The 5,470-nt window shown below is 44.8% G+C and overlaps 1 pseudogene; it reads left to right on the top strand.

The window, feature by feature from the left end:
- The first annotated feature begins 738 nt into the window (after positions 1 to 738).
- Positions 739 to 2,867, top strand: LOC135232594 (ribonuclease pancreatic-like; annotated as a pseudogene).
- Positions 2,868 to 5,470: the final 2,603 nt, after the last annotated feature.

Genomic DNA, 5,470 nt, shown 5'->3' with positions numbered 1-5,470 from the left:
AAAGAGAAAGCTTGGGCCAGGTAATCATCACTCAGGGGAAGAGCTGGGGTGGGGAGTGGAAAATTAGGGCTCTAGAGAACCTACAGGCTGGAGAAGGGGGAGCCTCCAAGTTAGGAAAGGGAGCATATCTCTTTAGAATACCGTGGAACCGCTTTTTCAGTGCCTGTATCAGGCAGTGCGTTGAGGTTCCCTTGTGTTGTAGGGCAACAAGGCTCCATCAACCATGATCCTAAACATCATGGTGGACCTCAGGGATATAACTGGGCTCATGGTTTATTCAAAATGATCTTCTAATGAGCCAGTTGAGCACTAGGTACAAATGTTTATTTTTCAAATATATTTTAGAGCAAAAAAACTATAGGATCCAGACAGGACTGCCAGGATTTTATGTCGCTTCTTAAATTTTTGTTAGTACTGTGAAGTAGCGCCAGGGTTAGGTCAGGTTAGAGGAGAAGAAGGCCTTCCTCTACCTCGTTGTTGTTGATAGTGGCTGTTGAGACAATTCCGACTCATGGAGACCCTATGTGTGCAGAGTAGAGCTCTTCCACAGGGCTTTCAAGGCTGTGAACTTTTGGAAGCAGATTGTCAGGCCTGTCTTCTGAAGTACCTCTGGGTGGGTTCAAACCACCAACTTTTGTACTAGTACTTAGGCACTTTACCATTTGTACCACTCAGGAGCTCTTTCTCTATCTAGTGAGATTAAAATGCTCCTGAAGAGGAATATATGTAAGTGTCTTTTTACTTGCAAAATCAGGAAGAGTGGCTTCTATCTGGCTGACCTAAAAGGGAGACTATAAGCCAGGGAAGCCACAAGAGGAAGCTGGGGTTCTTTCTAAGAGGTTACTTTTCCATCTCTCTGCCTTTCTTGGGCAGGCTCCCCCAGGTAAGTGAGACAAGCATGACTCTGGAGAAGTCCTTTGTCTTGTTCCCCCTGCTAGCCCTGATACTGTTTGTGCTGGGGTAGGCCCACCTTCCCTGGGCAAGGAATCCCCAGCCAGGAAGTTCCAGCAGCAACACATGGATTCAGACAGCAATCCTAGCAACAGCTCTAGCTACTGCAACCTAATGATGAGGCGCCATAATATGATGAAGGGATATTGCAAGTCAGTGAACACATTTGTGCACAATCCCCTAGTAGATGTCCAGGCCATCTGCCTCCAGGAGAACATCATCTATAAGAATGGGCAGCCCAACTGCCACCGGAGCAACTCAAGCATTCGTATCACAGACTGCTGCCTGACAGGCAGCTCCAGTACCCCAACTGTGCGTACCAGACCAGCAACAAGATGAGACATATCATCGTGGCCTGTAAGGGGAACCCCTATGTGCCTGTTCAATCTGATGGTTGAGTGGAGGTCTCCTCCTTAGGTCAGAGCACAGATGCCCCCACCACCTCATGATTGTGACATCTAGGTCACAACACACATATGGGTCTGGGTCTTGCCCCTCAGTGGTTTTGGTGGTTAGGGGTGGAGATTTGGGGATTCTGTTAACATCTTTAATGCTTCTGTTTATATAATATAGTTGCAAACACTTGGATTCCTGAAGCTGTCCCTACCCAGGCAGTGTTTCTGTAATTGCTTTCCTGCAAAGGGCAAGAAGTATAAAATTAACTAAATCTGTGAGCAGTTGTGAGGTGTGAGATCACTTTGCAGAAAGCAACTTTGGCCTTCCTTATCTGTTCTTTTGAGCCATACTAAAACCTGAGGCTAATGAATGGGGGGCTGACCAGCACAAGAGGGATCAACCTGGGAGCCTGATGCTAACTAAGCCTCAGGAGGCCTTATGTAATCTATCCTGGCCATGGGATGAAGCTGATAAGAGCCCTGAGCTCTAAGGCTCAGATGGAGCTTCCTGGTTGGTGACCATGCATGGGAGGGAATAGTGCATCCCTCTTTGGGATATGGAAGCTTCAATCTGACCCCTCCCAGACCTCACCCTATATGCCCTTTTGTTTGTATACTTTTTGGTTGTAATAAAGTTGTAGCCATAAATATGGTATACTCTCCTGAAGTTTCTAAGATTAGTTCTAGCAAATTAACAAACCCACAGGGGTAGTGAGAGCCAGGAGGGGCTGGTGTCTGCCTATTTGGCAATCTGAAAGATGGTGTCCTTCTAACTTTTAATCTCATACCTAGCTCTGAATGGCTAGAGTCCAAGAAATGTTGCACGGGCAGCTGGTCTGAAAGATGATGTCCTTTTAACTTGTGAGTTCTGACCCAGCTCTGGGTGGCTAGCATTGGAGAGGAAGTGGGCTATAGGAGCTACTGGTGATGAGGATTGAGAAGTGGGGTGGTGAGGATTGGACCCATTTCCACATTTGGGAGATTGGATTCATGCTAATCCTTACCACTCAGTTAGCAATGAAGGTGAGAGTTTCCCACTGTACCCCTTGCTTAGGGCAGTAGTGAATGGAATAATTAAATGCCTACACTTCTTACTTTTAGTTTTTAGTGACCTGAAAGGATCCCATCTCTTTTGGATTCCTTGATTTCAAGCATAACGCTGTTCAGCGTGGATGTTTTTGATAAAAGGGGGCCATGGCCAAGACTCTGGCACGGAGGGAAGGATAGCATGACTTCAGGAAGACCCTGTCAGTCTCAGGGTGGGGAGATAGAGGCTATAAAATTATGATCCTCTTTTTAAATAAGGTATTACTGAATCAGAAAAATGGGCACACTGGCTCTATTACTTGAAAAGTCAGAACCATACATTTTAGAACTGGAAGAAACATTAGAGAATTGCGAGATAGGAAGCAGGTTTCAGCTTGTGTGTCAAAGGATTAATTGACAGGGCTGCTTAGAATGTCGCAGAAAAAAAATTCTTAGTAGTGATGTGATTGAACAGTAGCCTCTACTGAAGGCACAAGAAGGGAAGGAGTGTGTGTGCAATATGTTTGCCATCCCTGAACCCTCGCCTTACTCAGAAAGGTTGAGATTTGCTCACGGCCCACTGCTAGTGAATTGCACACCTGGGACTAGAACCCACTTTTCCTGAATTCCCAGTCATTGTTCTTTCTGCTACCAGAGAGTCTAAGTCTGATAGGAAAATGCCCCAGTCTACTTCCATCAAGTTCTGTGGATCCATGGCTGTCTCGCTGAGCTCTTTGGTACTCTCTATCTCAGAGGTTCTCAGAATACTTGGCCTGTGGCTCAGTTTTTGGCTACCCTTCATTAAAACTGTTTAAAGGACTAGACGTAGGGCTTCAGTCATCACATAATCATTTCATTTGACCCCTTGTTCGTAGTTGCTTCTGGCTCTAGGCAAGGTCACAGAACTAAAGAAAGGCCGTGCTTCTAGCCAGTTTGACCAGTTCTGTCATTACAAGCCCTGGTGGTGCAGCAGTTAAGTGCTCAGTTGCTATCTGAAAGGTCGGTGTTTCCAATCCACCAGCCCCTCTGCAGGCGAAAAATGTGATAATGTCCACGGAGATTGAAACAAAAAAACCAAATCCATTGATGTCAAGTCGAATTCCTACTCATAGCAACACTATAGGAGAACAGAATAGAACTGCTCCATAGTTAGGGTTCCAAGGCTGTGAATTTTTACAGAAGGAGACTGCTACATCTTTCTCCTGCAGTGACTGGTGGGTTTGAAACACTGGCCTTTCAGTTAGCAGCCAAGTGCTTAACCATTACGCCATTGAGGTTCCTTTCTATAAAAGATTATAACCTTGGAAACTTCATGGGGCAGTTCTACTCTGCCCTATAGGGTCCCTATGAGTCAGAATCAACTCAAGGGTAGAGGGTGATTTCCTTTTGAAAAGTGAACCCTTACCCTGGGGACTTCCAGCTGTGGAAGGAGGCTTATAGATGATAGAGGGCCCAGAAATCCTTGCATTTCTGTGGTAATGGAAATCTCATTCCTTACCAGGAAGTGAGGATAAGGAAGAAAAAAAGGAAACCTTAAGTTCTCAGGTAAGTCTCCTTTAGTCAAATTTTTCTTGTGTTCACCACGACATTGTCCCCAGACCCAAAGCTCCTAACTTTCCCTTCAGCTACAGCTGCTAGCCAAAAGCTTGGCAGTTCAAATCCACCAGCCACCCCTTGGAAACTATGGGGCAGTTCTACTCTGTCCTATAAGGTCGCTATGAGTTGGAATCGACGCCACAGAAATTTTTATTTTTGGGGCGGAGGGGGCTTAGTGCCAAGTGAACACTACATAAAATAGTTCCTAGGTGTGGGACAGCTGGACCTCTATCTTGGGAATAAAGTGAGAGGTGAAGATGGATAGTCCAGGTGCAGATCGTGCACAGTCAGGGAGCCTGAGGGAAGGGAAAGTGCCCTAAATAGGAGGAAAAAGGGAGAGGAAAGACTAAGCCTTGTATTGGAGAAGATCAGGTACAATCAAGTAGAGACACAGCCATCTAGGGGCAAATAAGAGGTCTTGTTCCTTGGGGCAAATGTTGGGAGAGCATTGCCATCCCACAAATAAAGGCTTTGTAGGAGAAGAGTCTGTGCAGATTAATCTTCACTATTTCCCTCTTCGGTTCTGTGCCCTGGAGCAGTCAGGCCAGCAAAATGTACTCTAAGTCAGAAAGAGAGAGAAAGTTTATTTAGGAGGTGGCACGAACAAAAAGTCTGACAGCAATGTAGGCTGTCTTTATGGAGTCCCGAAAGGTACTTTTACATTAGAGCTTATATATGGCTCTTGCAAGTGTTAGAAGTGACTTTTTGGCACATGGCCTATAGATAGCATGACTAGATGAGTTATTCATTATAAGATATTTACAAGAGACTCTTTATCAGACTAAAGAGATACATACCAGACATCTCCTTATCAGGCTAAAGATACACATCTGGACTCTAATCTTCATGTGGGCGGTAGTAAGTTACAAGTGGCCAGACAGAACAAAATAAAGTTGTTAACAAAGACATCTGGAAAGGAGAAGGCAGGCAGAAAAAAACTTACAGGTTCATCACAACATTAGTTATGTCAAGCTCTTAAAGGCCCATTTTGAAAAAGAGAAAACATGTGGACTATTAGGGTTACATTAACCCTCAGGAGCTAGACTGTTAAGATGTTAATTACCTAGTGCTACTGTAACACAAATACCACAAGTAGGTGGCTTTAAAAAACAGAAAGTTATTTTTTCTCAGTTCTGGAGGCTAAAAGTCCAAATCAGGGTCTAGACCAAGTCAATTCCTTCCTTGTTGATGGCCCCGGGTATTCCTTGGATCCTTGGCATCCCTTACCTTGTGGCAACCCTCACATGGCATCAGTCTTACCTCATGTGTCTCTGTATCCATTCTGCTCTTTTTATAACTCACAAGTGTTAAGATTTAGAATCCACCCCAATTCCAGCACAACTAGATGATGCCTAGCTACCATCACTGACTGCTCTGACAGGGATCACAATAGAGGGTCCCGGACAGAGCTGGAGAAAATATAGAGCAAAATTGAAACTCACAGAAAAAAGACCAAACTTATTGGTCTGACAGAGACTGGAGAAACCATAAGAGTATGGCCC

Source organism: Loxodonta africana, chromosome 10 (assembly GCF_030014295.1).
Source record: "Loxodonta africana isolate mLoxAfr1 chromosome 10, mLoxAfr1.hap2, whole genome shotgun sequence".
In the NCBI taxonomy this organism is placed as follows: Eukaryota; Metazoa; Chordata; class Mammalia; order Proboscidea; family Elephantidae; genus Loxodonta; species Loxodonta africana.
This window is presented reverse-complemented; position numbering and strand designations above follow the sequence as displayed.